Source organism: Bactrocera dorsalis, chromosome 5 (genome assembly GCF_023373825.1).
Source record: "Bactrocera dorsalis isolate Fly_Bdor chromosome 5, ASM2337382v1, whole genome shotgun sequence".
In the NCBI taxonomy this organism is placed as follows: Eukaryota; Metazoa; Arthropoda; class Insecta; order Diptera; family Tephritidae; genus Bactrocera; species Bactrocera dorsalis.
The window spans coordinates 5,434,319-5,452,843 of NC_064307.1; the positions used below are offsets into that span (position 1 = coordinate 5,434,319).

Genomic DNA, 18,525 nt, shown 5'->3' on the forward strand with positions numbered 1-18,525 from the left:
AATTTTAATCCAACAGCAACAACAACATAAATAATCAAAGTACTTGATGCCTCTTACCAAGCACAGCGGCGAAGGAAATAACAGTATCTTCTGGCCAAATTATTTGACAAAGCAACTTTCACTTTATATTAAAGTCAAATTAGCAAAGATAACGTTAATTTTGCTACCGAGAAAAATATATGTACATGCACAAGCACAGCCAAGTCCACTCGCAGTCAGCGGATAGCAGCTGGCCAACGCCCATCCTTGGCAAAAAGCAGTATGATAATCGTGGAAATTAGAAAAGTTGCAGAAGAGCGAGTAAAGCGCATTGAAGAAAATTAACGGCGTCGCGGCTTATGTAAGCAGAATGATAAGACACTAACCAGAATAAACGGCCAGTAATGCTGGGAGTGAAGCAAGGGCGCGGAAAGCAGTGAAGATTGTATACAAAATCATCGGACTTAAATTCAAATAAAAGCATGGAAGTCGGTTGTTAACAGAATTGTCAAACTACACTGCTCGACACGGACAAGTAGAGGCGAATAAGTGCGCGCGAGCAACGGATAATGCTTGGTTGAGAACGAATTCATTTTGGTTTAAATAAATTTGTTGCCACTTTGTCGCCACACTTCGCGCCAAATGCTGGTGACTGCCGCTGAAAAACCGTTGCTAATAAGACGAGAGTGGCAAATCAGTGTAAAATTAAGCTCGTTTTGCTTCAAAAGGAAAGGAATAAGTAGAGACTTACACAATCCATTGCGGTGCAAGGGAACGACGGGAATGTGAATGGATGGAATAGAGTGAGTCGTAAAGAGTGGGAATAACAATAATGTCGTTCTGTGTAATTCAAGAAGTTACAAGTAAGTGGGTAGTGCAATGTCAAGTGTTTGGGGGCAAGAGAAGCATAGAGCACAATTGAGCAGGACCGATTAATGAATAACGAACTCTGGAGGGTTAATAATATAAAAGAACGAAAATAGCTATTGACGAAGGCAATGCTACTTTGCCTTAAAAATGAAAAACGATTCCTTCGCACCTTAATTGGCAATAACATTCGAATCATATACCTGAGCCCGCTGATATTGCCTGACAGTTATAATCTGATATGACCAATTCGTTTCCACTATGTCGTTGTTGTTTAGACTCGAATCTCTATGTTTTTTGAAAACATATGCGACAAAAACTACTCAATTTATAACTTGAAATTTATAAAGTAATATTTATGAACCCTCTTTTCACTTTCGAAAAAAATTGAGGAAAATTATAAACCACAAAATAACCATTCACCGTTCTATTAACAGAAAAAAGTAAAAAAAAAATGAAACTTTGCGAATTTTTCTCGCCGCCTGAATTCGAGCCACGCAAACCTTTCGGCGGTGACAGTAAATGCGAACGAGTGGCGTGGGTGCAAGAATTCAATCTTATCACTCTCATGTCCATGGACTCGATGCGTAGGCTGCACGTTGTTGTTGTGTTTATGGTGTACAAAAGAATGCTATTTGCTTGAAACATTAATGTCATGCCTCCGTGCTAACTTTGTATGTACGAGTATGTATGTGAACCGCCGAAACATCCTTTAAGCCCAGCGAAGTACAGCAACGATAGATGCGTCGGTGTCGTGCGTAGGCGAAAGAACATAAGCATCCTTGGAACTGACGTAAAACGTTGATACATAAGCAACAGCAAAACACAGATAAGTTGAATACCGAGAAAAAGTGCTTAAAAATTGAAGAGGGTCAGCAGCCAAAATGAACTACAACCAAGTGACTGAGAGGAAAATCAAGTTAGGGTAAGACAACAGAAGGAACAAAAATTGCGAAAAGGAAATATGATAGAAAAAACTGGGTGAAATTTGTTGCTCATTATTCCCCGTCGTAATTCTGAACTTGCTTCTTTTTTCGCTTTATGAAAATGACTGACTTTTTTTGAAACTCTGACACTCATATGAACTAGAACACCGATATTTCTGGCATAAGCACATTACATTGATTAAAAGTAATTAAAAAAGGAAATGATATACGCAGAAACTGAACATGAAACCTGTCATAAAAAAAATTCACTTTGAGTCGAAATATTTCAAGCATAATCTATCAGAGAGAAAGAGTCTAGTCTGGTCTACACAAACCACTCCAGGCAGACAAGATTGTTTTGTGGTATTTCTGCAATGTACCCAATTCGAATATAACCTAGCTCTATATATAATAACTCAATATATTTTAAAATGTATAGCCTAAAGAGAGAGTCCTACCCACAAGCCATTCCGGTCAGACTGAATTTTCTATAGTATTTCTGCAATGTAGCCGCTTGAACCACAGTAAATCGCCCAATAAATACCCATGAAACAAAAAAAAATCAACAGCAGCCAACTTTGTGCTGATCGGAGAATTTTCATATTCACGGTAAATAATAAATGTATGAATGGAATATTAAAATTACGAATTTCAAGGCACTACATACATTGCTGAAAAGCCATTTATTCATTGCCACAGCATCGACGACTTCGCATTGTAGCAAGCGCATTGAGGTTGCAGAACTAGTTGAAAAGCGCAAAAGTTGCAAACAAAACTGAATATTCCGAACTCACAACAAAAGTTCATGGCGGTGCACATTATGCAGTTTAGGCTTTATCCATACAATACTTTCAATGTTTTCATATTAATTTTGTTGCTCTTATTGTTGCAGTTGTTGAACTTCACAGCGCTGCAGATGTGTGTGTGTGTGGGCAGCATTGCAATAGAGCGGCGCATTTCATGGCAAACAGCTGCGAGTCGGCACAGCTCGTTAACGGTCGGATGCTGCACTGGCACTGCAGACAGCCTGCAGCTGTTGCTTGTTGTTGTTGCAGTTGTTGTGGATGTTGACGGTGCAGTTGCACTTGAAAACTTTGAACAAGTTGTTGGCTCGCTTTTGGCTTCACGAATTCAATGTTTGCTTTCAATGTTGAACAATTTAGTTTCTATTTTATTTTGCTTTAAATGCCACTGCATAGATTTTATTGCATTAAACTGTTGACAAACACATTTGTTTATAGAAATAAGTAATACATGAATACGTTAACGGTTAAAAGTCTGGAAGTATAGCTTTGAACCACCATATTCAAATTCCATTTAGATGGGAACAAGAGAGATTCCCTAGTCTTCGTGTATTCTTCGAGCTAGTTCATTAAGCCTTTTGATCCAGACCTAAAAGGTCTGTTCTTAGGTTCACATCACCGCAGGTCAGGGTTGCAAAGCATTTTGCTCCAGAGTGGAACCTAAAAAGTCTTTTGAACTGCTAGTTCTTAGTAAGATTCACATCGCCGCAATAATAAACGTCTTAACTGAATACTGTTCCATTGAGTCTTGTGGTGACACTAAAAATTTTTAAGAATGCAACTTGTCAAAATTGCAATGAGACAGGAAGGTGGTAATAACTACACACTTGCTCCTTCACTATCCAGCTTTTGCCGACTAAGGTTGAAGCTTCTTAGATGTCATACTTTTTACAAACTCCGGCGAATTGGCTGAAATTGATATTATTATTAATAAAATTGTATCATGTTTTAGGCGTTTTGTAGATTTATGACGGTCTGCTGTTTTAGATCTAACCCTTGGAGTTCTGGGCATCACAACGGACGAGCGTCTCTAGCTGTCCAAGTAGGATCATTCGCGGGCTCACGAGAAATCAATATATTTACCTAACCTAACTCCGAATGTACGATTTAGAAATCTTTCTCACTGGAAAAAAAAAGTTACCACTAAATAATAAAACTAAATTTTAATCAATTTCAATTTTGGCAAATACAAAAACTGTGTTTGATATAGAATGAAGGAGAGCTTCCATACTCAAATTTTATATGCGGATAAAAACTAAATGAATTCAATTAAGGAAGCTAATTTTAAAATGTATGTAAGTGTTAAATGTTTTTCAAGATAATACAAAAAAAGTAAGGAAGAGGGCTAAGTTCGGTGTCACCGAACTATTTTATACTCTCGCATGATAAGTGATAATCGAGATTTCAGTATCCGTCATTTAAATATTTTTTTAAACGTGATACCTCAGCTCAAATACCGATATTTGTGTAAAGTTTTATTCCGCTATCATCTTGGTTCCTAATGTATAATATTATACAGAGGAAGACATCAGATGGAATTCAAAATAGCGTTTATATTGGAAGAAGGCGTGGTTGTGAACCGATTGCACCCATAGATTTCGTACATAGCCTCAGGGTGCTAAAGGGAAATATTATGTACCGAATTTCATTGAAATAGGTCCAGTAGTTACCTGAGATATGGTTTTTGGTCCATAAGTGGGCGACGCCACGCCCATTTTTCAATTTTTAAAAAAAGCCTGGGTGCAGCTTCCTTCTCTGCCAATTCTTCCGTAAAATTTTGTGTTTCTGACGTTTTTTGTTAGCGGTTAACGCACTTTATTAGTGATTTGCAACATAACTCTGTGTATGGGAGGTGGACGTGGTTATTATCGATTTCTTCCATTTTTTGAGCTGTGTATGGAAATGCCTGAATGGAAACAAAACTCTATCGAAGTGTTGGTTGACATAGCTATTAGCAGTTTCCGAGATATATCCACAAAACTTAGTAGGGGGCGGGGCCACGCCCACTTTTTCCAAAAAAAATTACGTCCAAAATATGCCCCTTCCTAATGCGATCCTTTGTGCTAAATTTCACTTAAATCTTTATTATTGGCTTAGTAATTTGACACTTTATGAGGATTTCGGTTTCCGCCACTGTTTGTGGGCGGTGGCAGTGGGCCGATTTTGCCCATCTTCGAACTTAAACCTTCTTATGGAGCCGAAGAATACGTGTACCAAGTTTCATCCATGATATCTCAATTTTACTCAAGTTACAGCTTGCACGGACAGACGGACGGGACAGACGGACGGACGGAACAGACGGACGGACGGACGGACGGAAGCAGACATCCGGATTTCAGACCTCTACTCGTCACCCTGATCACTTTGGTATATATAACCCTATTATCTGACTCTTTTAGTTTTAGGACATTACAAACAACCGTTATGTGAACAAAAACTATAATACTCTCTTTAGCAACTTTGATTGCGAGAGTATTAAAAACTTAGAAATTTAAATCGGCAATTATAAGAACTATTAAAGCAAAAAAAAAACAACTATGGAAAGTAATGAAAGTCGACAAACTGATATCAGCGCAATTAGTCCCAACGTTCATATCTGATTTCATGATATATACGGTTTCTTCATGTGGCAAGACAACACTGCACCGTCTTGGCACAACAATTACTGACTGCCAAGCCACATAACACGATAAAATACAAATTTCATAAAAGTAATTGTGATGATAATAGCAGTGGATGTGGCAAAGAATGCAATTTGTTCCGCCTGTCACTGTGCCGCCGCTACACCCATCCATCTACATATGCACATGAGCTCTCTAAGTCAGACTACCCGTCAGTCTCCCGGTGGAAACTATCAGTCAAGTCACTTCGGCCACACATCACCGAACATGCTTCTGTTCTGCGCGCTGGTCTTCGTCTACCTTTGGCGAAATCTTCAGTATCGCTCACTCGTCCGGCCGTCAGCTTGCCCGGATACACTATAGAGTGTGCGAGGAAGCGACGAAACGGTGAATCTGACGGGCGGGCGGCGAGCAAATGTTAGCACACAATGAAATTGTATGGACATGAATATGCATCGAGACAGTAGCTGGTAAATAATATTTTGTTGTTGTTCGTGAAGAATGCAATTTTATCTCTCAAATATTCTCTTGTGTAGCAATAAGTCAACTGACTGGAGATATTCATTCAAATTGTGGCTTACCTGTACGACTGACCAAGATTGTAGACGAACAAACACACATACAAAGTACGACTTTGTATCTTTGTATGGGTAGATATGTATAATTTGTGAAATTATTGTAATCATCTGTTGTTGTTGAAGAATCAAGCAAGTGGAAAGCACTGGAGCAATGATAATAAGAATAATAGAAGTACCAACCTGCAATTGGAAGAGAACAATGGAGAAATATAATTTTATGAGAAAATATAGTTTGAAAATTAAATAATTTTAGTTTAAAGAGAAAAGAAAAAAAGAAGAATTTAAAATTTTATCAATAAAAATAAACTTTTTTGCACTTTAATTTAGTTTCAAATATAATTAATGCTGGTATTTAAAATAAGAGGCGAACTTTTGAAATTTTGCATTGTAATAAACGTGTGAAAATGGAAATATGGTTTCAAAAAAAACTAATAAAATGAACGCAATTTCGCACAAGTTGTGACCGCAGATTTACACACACTGCCACGCCCTGTCCGCACAGCACAACCACAAACGCTGCCGCGCTCCCGTTGTCCGCTCATTGACGTTGTCTCATTTTAATTATTTGCAACACTCAACAGTTTCATAAATAATTTCAAATGGGATTTCGCGCGGGACGCCGATGCGCTCTGTGGAAAATGCCAGCAAGCCTACAGCGTGTGCGGCGGGCCAGCACCCAGCGCTGCCACCACCGACATAACCTATGTCAATGCTTGCCGCCCACACACCGCCTGCTGCCGTTGCTGTTGACATTGGCCCCAAACGCCGCGGCGAGAATGCGCGTCACTAATGACTTTTGCAGCCTTTCGCCGGCAGGCAGATTAACGAATGAGCAAGCGAACGGTGAATGGCGAACTGCGAACCGCGCACGACGAACGGCGTGTGTGAGCGAGTTAAATTCAATTGCGTGGGTATGATCGTCCAACCGGCTGAGGTGGCAGCTGTGTGCCACCAAGATGAGTTGATTCGAGTTAAGCCGTGCGTTGGAGCTGAGGTGAGTGCTGAGTCAAAGTTCGCTGACCTGTGGAGGATTTTACAACTTTAGCGTTAGAATTATTCTTAGTTTCGTTGTTTTTGCTTTGTCACGGCATTTGCACATTTTAGCCGGGGGATTTGAAAGGTTTAAACGGATATTATAATAAATGCCTGAAATTTGCGCAATTTAATTGAATTTCTAATATAATGACTAATGATAATTTGCTGTGGTTAGGGAATAAATGAGCTTAATGTGGGCACATTTGAAATTTGTTAATTTAATCCCTAAAACTATTAGTTAATTATTGTATTTATGGTAATTAGTGAATTAAAAATTAAATTTTCATGAAAACGAAATTAAAACTGAAATCGAATTAGTACTTTAGAAATAACATTTTAATTATTTTTAAAAGTGTTAAGAGGCTGGGGCGTTCAAGAGCTCCATATTATTTTTTAATTGCTTATTTGCAGAAAAATATTAATAAACAAGAACAGGGCATTAACTAGAATTTTGACAAAAAATAAAATATACTAGCCCTCACAAATAGAAAGTAAAGAACTTGATTTTGATCAATCAATAATATTCGAAGATTGTAGGAGCGGAATCACGATTCACTCTCCGGACCCAAGGATCCAAAATTTTAGAACGATATCTGAAAACTCGAAGGACTAGTTTGCGCCGTTCGGACAGGACAGAATTGACTTATCTCGACAAACTCATAAACGCCTGTCTCGTCAGCAATTATAATCTTTCCATGAAGGTGGGATCACAAGCACAATCAAGCATGTCCAAAGATACCTGTTTACTGTACTATTTAAAAAAAAAAATTACCTTCATCGGGGGGAGTCGAGTAAGAACGCGTTTACACTACTCGTAGGCTTGTGTTTTTAATAAAACTTCATCACCTTAAACTTAATTTGCAGTTCATTGAAAAATTTCTATGGCACAAATGTATTAGATATTTTTGATGTATTTCGGTCACCATCGATTTAATACAGGGAATTTTACTTCAGAATCTTAACTCGGCTTCTTTTTGTTTTAGGCGAGAAGCATGTTCATGTTTATCTCATTGCTCCAAATATTTCTCGATAGTGTATCGAAATAACAGCATTTCTAGCGAAAGCAATTGCGCCACAACAAACACACTTCAAAGACTAACGGCGTATTACGTCGAATTTTCCAAATGCATTTTCTATTGCGAAGCGAGCAAACGTTGATTTATGCTTTTACTTGGAAAATGCAACCATTAACTTTGCCAAGTCTGCAGCCACCGCCCTCGCCGCTCTCTCTCTCTATCTATCACAGCTATATTGCACGTCTCTTTCGCTTCTATGGCCGCACTGTGCGCTGTTTTCTTTAACACTCGAGTGCATTTTCCGACCTGCGTCAATGCAATTCGTTTCCATTTCCATCTAAAAATGTACGCACTTTCATGAAATTTCAATGGAAAGTCAACTGCTTGCAACAAATTCATTCATTTTCTTCATGTTTATTATTGTTTTTTTTCCTTGGTTTTACCATGTGCTACTTCCTTTCTTTTTTCGCACCCATATTTACTTGTTTCGCTTTCAATTCGAAGCTAAATCGCGCATTGTCTTTGTAAAAAGCAGCGACTAACGACGAAAGCAAGACTTTTTTATTCAACATCTAACTTGTGTGAGTGTGTGCGGTTGTGGTTGCATAATGAATGTGAAATATGTATATGATTTGTAAGTGGTGGGTAAATGAGCGGGGTATCACAACCAGCTAACCGCAAAACAAACAAGAGAAACAACACGGCGTTATGATTGGGGGCGCACAACGGCAGCACAGCGGGCGGAAAGTGCAGATGACACTGGCAGAGATGGTGTAGAGTATCAAGTTGCGAAATGAGTTGAGAATATTATATTGTCGTTAGCAATGAAGGCAGCGCAAAAAATAATGCAAAAAAATTAGATGTTATACACTCAGCTAAATTTCCATGACAACAGAAATGATAAATAATCATAAGATAACTCACTGAAGAGAGATAATGAGGCGGTTAGGACAACGAAAAAAGCTGAGAGCATAATGAGAAAATAATCAACAGCGAATACAAAAACAATAACATGTGGTATGTTAAGTAAAATAATAATTTTAATTCAATTAAAAAAATTAAAAGTAAATAAATAAAAAAGCTACTCATTTGGTGCTTAAGGGACTTTATCAACTTGTGTCTATTTTTTTTTTTGCTTTCATATCGAATTTTTCTCCGAAAAATTAGGGTTAACCCGTCGAATAATTTCAGTGATATAAACGTAATTGTAAGAATTTTTGAACTTAGTAGACTACCAGAATTTAAAACGCGTTTTTCTCGAAATGCTGTTGGCAGAGACGGTGCGCTAAATTTCTCCGGAAGGGCTGGACCGATTGGCTCGAAATTTACACACGACCTTCTTAAATATATATATATTTCTCGGGTAATGATTGATGGAATAAGTGTTTTTATTAGCCACTCTTCTGAAGAGTAAATTTTTCACAAGAAAATTACTTTTTTTGAGAGGCATTTTGTTTGTCAAAAATCAATATTTTCACTATTACTGCAATCATCTACTAATAATTTTTTGGATTTCAGATAATTTTAAGAAGAAAAATCTTGTTCATCGCCAGACACCTTTTTTCGAAGGTCCTCCTAGAGATCCTCTACGGGAACAAAGGAAACCAACATTATTTATAATAAAAAATAATTAAAACAAATGAAGTTGTATAAATGCATATTTTTATTTATAAAATAAAATGACTCATCACAAAAAGATATTTTTTTCTGGCACGCAAGTGGGCTCTGAGCCTTTTCTCCGACACCTCATAACTGTGTGCATAAAATGATCCGAAAGCAAGATAAACTGTATTACGCATTCGAGGAAATATAAAAGCAATGAAGAAGTTAACAAGTGAAACACACAAAGGAGATCTCAATAGGTAAAAGGATACAGTGCAAAAAGTCACAGCTTAATATTACATGAAAAGCCAAGCGTTATATAAACGTAGTGGTACGAACAAAAGGAACGAGAAAGTTTCATGGAAATATTGCAGAAGTGCGAATCGTAAAAGAGCATGAAAGGATGACAGGCGCACTTATGTTGCAGAGATAACGTTTAATGCGCCAGGGATGCAATGATGCATGGTAAAAGCGATGCTCTGGGTAAATGCCTACGAATTGATTTTTCATAACATTGGCATAAATTAATTATGGCTATAAACTTACGGCAATTATAATTGGCATACTTATACTATATGTATAGACGAGAGTAAATTGTTTCGTTTCCTGCCGCCAACCACGGAAGGAGTCAATTATGCATTCGCTGGCAAGTGCAGCGTATGCACAAGCGTTTGGACAAATGAACTGATTCATTGGCAATATGTAATTGCTGTTGAATTTATTGGCGAAACAAGAAGATATCAACCAGTACTGTAGAGTTGGATATTAAAAAGCCTGAAATCGTTTCACGCGCAGTGGCAGACGACGAATTCATGCGCTGATATGGCACAAATTAATTGACATTATCGGCGCAATTTTGACTGCAGAATGTGCGTATGTACATACTCGTATATATTTTTTTATAATATGTACAGTTACGAGTCAGGATGCAATTTAATTTCAACGGTGTTCAGGTACACAAATTCTTCTTAATAAAAGAGTTATGGCAAAAAATTAATATCGAAAATGCACGAATAATATTTAATATTAATAAATAATATATACTATATACTATATACTATTTAACAAGTAAAAATATTTACAAATACAGACATTTTTAAATTTGTTACAACATTTTAATACAACTTTAATTTTGTTAAATGGCTTCCAGTTCATCAACTTTTTTGTATTGTTTATTGTCATCCCATTTTATTAAACGACATCGTTAATATTTGTAAAAAATTGCTTGCCGTACTTTCGCAAATTGAAAAGTTGAATATACCGTTACAAAACATGTACTCTTAATTAAAAGTCAAAACTGTACAGACTGTCAAAACTAGATTGACAGCTCTACGGTCGCTGATAGCAGTAACTGTTAGCAAAAATGTCACTGATACGAGTATGACAGCGTTCAGCCGATTTCAAGGCTGTGATTTTAAAAAGGGTCGATTGGTATGATGGGAAACCATGCTGCAAAAGCAATGGATATGATTTTTAAAATAATAATCAAATAATAGTCATAATAATAGTAATGACATTAATAATTATAAACCAAAAATAATTTTTATTTAATTTTTTTCAATTAATAAGTAATTCTGATTCCTATTTCGATAGATTGCACCTTTAAAAATTTTAAAACGGTCTTTCAAATATGTTTTTAGTTAGAGCCTACTATAGTGTAGCCGCTAAGTTCAATCTGCTTAATCAGTTATATCGATTTTTATAAAAAAACAAGGCTGTAATTTTGTCAATATTGGAACCAGCCTAAATTCCAACAAAAATCTAAGCCTGGTTATAAAGAGCAGAATAACTCTTGCCACTACTCGGCAGTCAATCTAGAACAGAATTACGCTCTATAAGTCTCTTATTATTTCCGTGCTATTATCCGGCGCAGTAATATGAACGCTGACGAACCAAAACGAGAAAACACTTGGAGCATTCGAGAGAACTGTTTTCGGCAAGGGTCCGATTGAACGGTGAATATTGAACTGTATGAGTTCTACGACGCCATGAATATTGTTAAGCGAATAAAAATCACACGAATGATTTGGCTATGTCGTTCTTATGGAAGATGATGCTGTAGCGAAAAGCTCCTTTGATTCGAGGTCCATGGATGGACAAAGGAAGCAAATGCGCCCACGACACCCTAGAACTATCAAGTCATTGGATAATCAAACAAAAAAACGTTCAAATAGCATAATTTGCATTTTAACGGAATAATTAGCTTTTTATCAGCATTACGTTATACCGATTGACGAGAATACTCAATGACCACTTAAATGGATTCTACACTTCTTTAAATTTGCTACATTTTTTATAAAAAAAATTTGAATGCAAATAAATAATAAAATTTAACTTGCACTCGTCTGCCCATAAAATACCTTAATGTATGTAGCTATTTGGCGCATAAAACATCATTCTTTATTATGAACAGTGAAATTTATCTCGCTGGAGTCTATATGGAGAAATCCTACTTGTAGTGGCGCGTGCAAGCGCCCAGTTAACCATAAATAAATAAAGCTTCGAAGAGTAAAAGCGATAGCAACAACAATTGAAAAATATGCACAGAGTAACAGTTAGTGGGGAGGAAGGGGTATGTATGCAGAAAGGCGACTAGCTGACATGGCATAAAGATGCATAGATAACATGATTCAACTGAAAGTGGAAATTACTAAAGCCACCTCAACTATGGCAAGCACTCAGCTGCATACATACATACATACACATGTATGTATGTATAAACAAATGCGCGCCTTTGACAGACACATTGAGGCATTTAAAACTTTTACTGCAAGTAAGTGGGTAAGTTGCATGGATCGGCGATTCGCGTACGACTTTTCCGCAAGCCAAAGAAAATCGTATTCGAATGCACCTACATATACAGTCATGCACATATCTATATATCTACATATGTATGTATGTATGTCTGGTATGTTATGTGTCTCAGCTAGAAATCATAGAGGAAGGCGAGCAATTGCTGCTTGAAGTGACACTGGAGAAATACAAATCTTTGTTTTAATGCAACAAATGTGCTCATGTGTATGTGTGGCGTGCATGTTTATGGAAAAATCGCGATTGGTGAAAGAAAATGACGAGTAATGACAGCGACAACGCCAACGGCGCGTGCGGTTAATCAATTGTGCGCCGGGGCACCGTCGTAAACGAGGAAAACGCTCGTGGAAAGGCAGTCAAACTAGAGCAACGATGATAAGGCAAACGTGTATATATAGATATATATGTGTATGTATGAATGTATGTATGTACACACTCAAATATATATAAAACTGAGTAAACTTTTTAACCAAACGTAATGGAGATGAAAGAGAATGAAATAAGAGAAAAAACATTAAGCGGATTAACGTTTAAGTGAAATTTTTAGTTTTTACGAGTGCGACGCATTTTTGAGGTTAGAAACGGTAATGAATGATATATTTTGGATTGTAAATATAATAAATACAATGAAATTTATTCTCCAAAAAATGTTTCAATAAGTTGAAAAGCTTTTCTGTAATATCCTACCGCATTTTTGAATTAACTGTACGTAATCCTAGGGTGGTAAAATCTTGTTTCTATTCACACAGCTGTAACTTTAAGGCTTTGTCCATGGTTTCATGGGGCGTATGAGTGATATTATAACTGCGTGTTTACTCACTTTGGTGATAAGTCAGATTTAAACGAACTTGTTTATGCGTGATGGAACAACAACATACAAATTTATTATAGAAACATAAACAAAGGCTGCAAATAAACTGATAACACTTAAATGATACTAAGAGAAAGCAAAATAACATATGCATAGATAAATTTATGGCTATTTTTAACTATATAGAACATTTCTGCTATCATACTTAGTATGTATTTGTTTTTATATTTTTGTATCAATTTTTTTTTATTTGTCAAGTTTAGTCAAAACAAGTAAAATACACAGAAAATATTAAAATTTGCAATTACTCATAAAATGTGAAAAATTTTAATAAATAAAGATTTTATGCGGCAAAATGACTCATTGCTTTGTTCGTAGATTTACTTAGCATATTATCTTTAGACTATATTGCCTGTCTTATAAAATAAAAATTAAAAACTTACAATTGCATTAACTTAAAGAGAATTTGCGCATTTTTTCGCTGGACAAAAAGAAACATCAGCAATGACAAATGATTTTGGAATATTAAGTTCTACTGAAAACATAAGCCGTTAGTGCATAAAAAATAAAACTCTATAAAAATTAAAAAAATACATGACATTTTGAGAATAGTATTCAAAAGGCAAAAAAAATTAAATATGCAATGAACTTCACTTTAAAGGTCGATAAGTAGATAAAAGTAGACATATGTATGTACATATGTATACGAGTATCATTAAATCGATCAACCAGAAACAAACAATAAAAGCCCAAAAATAAAAATAGAAAACAGATGAAGCATAAAAAAGCAAATAAAAAATATATAGCAATGACCTAGGCAACTAAATTTCAGTCGTTAACGATTATCTTCAGATCTCTAGGTCGCGATCATTTTTTCTCTCGCTCAGAATGAAAAACGCAAAGCGGTAAAAATATGCACAAAATGAACGTCAACAATAAATGCTAATTACAGTGATCAGTGCGGAAGATCTCGACGATCGAGGAATGCAAAGTGGTGATTAATAAACGGATAACAACAAAAGAAAAAAAATAATATGCTGTTTCGATGAAAGGCTAATTGGCAGTATGAAGTGTAGAGTATAAGAGTTTTTCTATAAGAAAATGTAAAGTAAAGTATATCCATATGTATGTATGGTTTATATATATAAATAATAAATTTATATAATTAAACTTTAAGCCTAGCGTTAACAGAAAAAAATTGCAAAATTTTTTTTCTAATATAAAATATGAAATATTTTTTTTTAGAATTTTTTATTCTTATGAACATAAACTATTAACAAAAACATTTTGGAAAAAATAAATATTTTAAACTCGGCTCCTTACAGAAAATTGGTTTTTTGGCAGACATTTTTACAAATAAATGAAAATTTCGCGAAATTTAAAAAAAAAAAAATTTTGTAATCGAATTTTTGACATATTTTTAAATTTTTTTATTTTATTTTTTTTTATTTTATTTTTTTTTTTAATTTTTTTTATTTTTTTTTATTAATTTTTTTTTTTAATATTTTTTTTTTTTTTTTTTCAAATGTCAATAAAAATCATAGATATATAAATGGATAGTTAAATCTAATTTTTTAATTAAAATTTCGGCGTCTAGACCAAAATATCCCATTAAACTTATGTGAAATTATTTAACTTGAAACTTAACTTTAAATTCCAAAATAAGTTTAACGTAAGAAACACAATCTAGCTTGTTTTACAAACCGCAAACTTCGAACATTGTTTTTTTTATTTTGAACTAAAAAGTTTGGGAGTATTGATATTTGATTAATAATTCCTCGTACGACCACATTCCCAACATTCTGCCTTGAGAACTCTGCCGCGATTAATGCGATACAGCTAACTTCAGTTAAATGAACTTGTTAGCTAATTTCTTGTGCCAACATTAGCACTTGGCCGCACATAGCCTCTAACACACACGCACACGTCGCATAACTCTCATCACATCTCATTATCAATTTGAGCATAACAAGTAATTTCCGCAATTACTTCAAATTGCACGCTACTTTGGAGCCACACTGTCAGGCATCAAATTTGCGCTGGCACTTAAGATCTTATGGAGCAAATTATGTGAGCGAGTGCATATATACCTACATATGTACATACATACATATGGAGATAATTATTGCCAGCGACGCTTCTACTCACGAATGCCGTGCAATAATTGGAATTTTCTATGCAGATTGTAATAGTTTTATAATTTTGTCTCCTAGCTTTATACACAATTAATATATTCTTTGTCACTAAATCATCACCATTTTTTTCTTTTGCCTCTGCGCCACAAACTACGTGCGATTCTATAAATACATTGACTTCAGGCGGATTTTTTTTACTTTTTCTAATATTTTACTTGTTTGCTACTATTTATTCAAGTGTTCTTGTTCTTCTATTCTTTTTGCTCATTAAGAAATTTTGCAATTCGCTGTCTGTAATTAATTCAATTATTATTTTTCACACATTTTCTTTATTCCGCAGCACTGCGGCATTGCTGCTCAAGTGCTAGTGTACTTGACTTAGGAACGAAGAGAGTGGCGAGAGAGCGAGAAACGAAACACTTGCCGCAAAGTTTTCCGCTTATTATTATTATTATTATTATTGCTGCAGATAAATATGTAAGTAGATAGTTATGTATAAATAATTGTCAGCATCATTGGTAAACAAGTGTACTTAAGTATGTACTTACAGCGGTAGACAAGGGTGTGGGGTACAGCACTATAAGGGAGAGATAAAACTTGTAAGTAGCGTAGAATGATGCTGTTTGGGGTGAAAGTATGGAAAGTTTTTGATGAGGACCTAATCAATAAGACTGCAGACCGCATGAAAAACGGATTTTTGAAAAATACCATTTGATCAAATTTGACCCGGACCGTTCCATGTAAACTGCGAATCGATAAAACATGCTCTCCTAGATGGCTGCAAGTTTGTGTGGTGATTTTTCCATGAAAAAAAATTAACAACTAGTTTACTTGAAGTTCTGTTACTAACGTTAACATTGAAGATGTTAAAGAAATAGTGCTTGAAAATCATCCTGTTAGCATTAGAGAGATGGCAGCGGATCTCGACATCTCTTATTGATAGACTCAAAATATCATTGTTAATGTTTTGGGTATGAAGCGTGTCAATACAAGATTAGTACGGAAAGCCCTGAATTTTTTGTAAAATCCACGTCGAGCAGATTTAACAAAAGAGATGATTGACACCATAACTGAGAACCCTATATTCAAAGAACGCATTATTTCTGGTCACGAGACGTGGGTTTATGAATAACTATGACATCAAAACTTTCCAAGAATCTAGCGAATGGCGTTCCAAAAATTAGCCGAAACCGAAAAAACAAAATTCGTTGAATGCTATCCCAACCGAGGTTTATAACAAGTCTATGGAACTTGGATTAAGAAACATTGGCAAACTTGTACTGCCTCAGGAATCTATTCTCAAGGCGCTATATATTGTTGTTTTTTGGCAATCCGGGTCATATTTACTCAGATGATACTTAAAAGAATTATGAGCTTCAATGCAGGACTTCAAAATAAATGATTATAATAAGATTGTGATTCTCTCGTAGTATCTACCTATGCTCATGCGGTCTGACTGCCTAAAAACAAGAAATCGTTAAACGCTAGTAATCTCACCTGCGACTTTATAGCATATGAACTTGAAAAAAACGAATTGTTAAACAAACCTGAAAACAAATAATTTAGACATATGCTCACATACACACACACGCTAATGCACAATGAATGTTGATAACTGCAACTCACGAGTTCGTGTTTGAATATTTATCTTAGCCTAGGAATGGGATAATAAAAGTGCATTAGGCTATTAGGGGAGTAAAAAATAATTACTGGTTTGGACAATAAGCGCTCCAAACGGGTAAATTCATCAAGCGGGAACCGGGAACTCTAAGTCAATAAAATTTACAGACGTCATAGAGACCACGATAAGAAAAGTGTATATCTGAACAAGCAGTGATAAGATAACAGTACACTAAAAGCAATGAAGAGATGTTATACTAGTTTGCATAGAGATACTGAGAAAACGGTTATTGGAGGTTTTCCCCACTTTGTTCAGCGTTGTATGTAAATTTTAAAGAGCACATATTTACCAAGCACTTGTATTACAAAATTATCAACGCTCACTGGGTGTCTACTGGCTGTCGATTGGAGCTGGAATATTTGTACATTTTCTTATCTACGAGTACTTGGTCTACTAATTGAACTAGTAATTTGTATATAGTATCATACTCTCAGCGGCTGGTATCATATACAAATATTGGTGTGTGTGTGTGTGAAATGAATTTGTACTCAAAACACTTACAGGCCTTGCTATCGCAGCACTTGCGATAAGATTAAGTTAACAAATTATATAACAGTATATTCAGTTAGGTTCAACAAACAAATCTGCAGAATAATGCAAATAAAAAACAACAACAAAACTGTATATGGCAAGAACATAAATTAATATTATGAGCGGCACATGCTTGGTGCTCCAAGGCTCTTATTACACTCGCATGTAGTTTTGCGACATTAGTCTAGCATTTCGATTGGAATTCCTCAGCAATCAAGCTTTATTATTTATTAATTGTGGGTTTCAAATCAAAATTCCGAACAATATCTACAATTTCGCTTTGTCAAGCTTATTAAACTTATTTCCCAACGTTTCAGCGCACAAATTTGGAAAGCAGAACGGAAGTATTTGTTGCAACAACGAAAAGAATAGAACGGAAAATTAAAAAACACATATGTATGTATGCTAAAAGCAACAATAACAACAAATTGTCACCGTATTCGACATGCTTTGTGGCTGCGGCACAGTCAACCTTACAAATATACATATGTACGTCCACTTATTTTATTTAATTAAGCTGTAATGTAATGTTTCCGCCAGCGGCGTTTCTGCCCGCCCTCCAACAGTGTCACTTCTCCCTCCGTGCCCAGCAAGCATTGTTTGTTTATTATTTATCCATTTTTTGTTAAAGAAAAAAACATTGTGTCATGATTGTTGAACATAAATTCATATGCTTGCAAATATGTATGTATATGTGTGTGCGTGTGTGTGCATAAGTATAGCTTGACAACATAATAGCGTAGAAAATGCCTTGCAATCAACACCATTTTTTGCGCTGACAGCCATACAATTCAAAACTGCGAGCAAAAAGCAAAAAGTTTAATAACAGTATTTAATACACACATACGTACTATGTATGTACAGGTATTAAAGAGGAAGCATTCCATTTGGATTTCTTTAAAAAAGTTGCAAATAATAACACCTTGAAACAAATTTCAAGGAATTCACTTTTGATGAATGAAAACGAAAAATACGAAAATTGTAAAAATAAAAGCAAACAATATTTGTTACGCTTCTTAGCTTTTTGTGTACAAAAGAACGCTCAAGTCTTATTAAAGTTTTCTTCAAATTAGCAGAGTTGCTTTGGTCGAAATATTTATATACTTTATGAATAGTATTATTTTTTTAG

General features: G+C 35.3%; 1 protein-coding gene across 2 annotated transcripts in view; it reads right to left on the reverse strand.

Moving 5' to 3' along the window:
* Positions 1 to 18,525, reverse strand: part of LOC105226463 (phosphatidylinositol 4-kinase beta) — a 134,958-nt gene that overhangs the window by 81,569 nt on the left and 34,864 nt on the right. The window contains exon 2 of one of the 2 annotated variants that reach the window (XM_049458548.1): positions 5,778 to 5,954. The exons of the other annotated variant lie outside the window; for it this stretch is intronic. The gene's annotated coding sequence lies outside the window, so the exon portion shown is untranslated. The remainder of the gene's footprint in view (positions 1 to 5,777; positions 5,955 to 18,525) is intronic. 2 annotated transcript variants of the gene reach the window in all.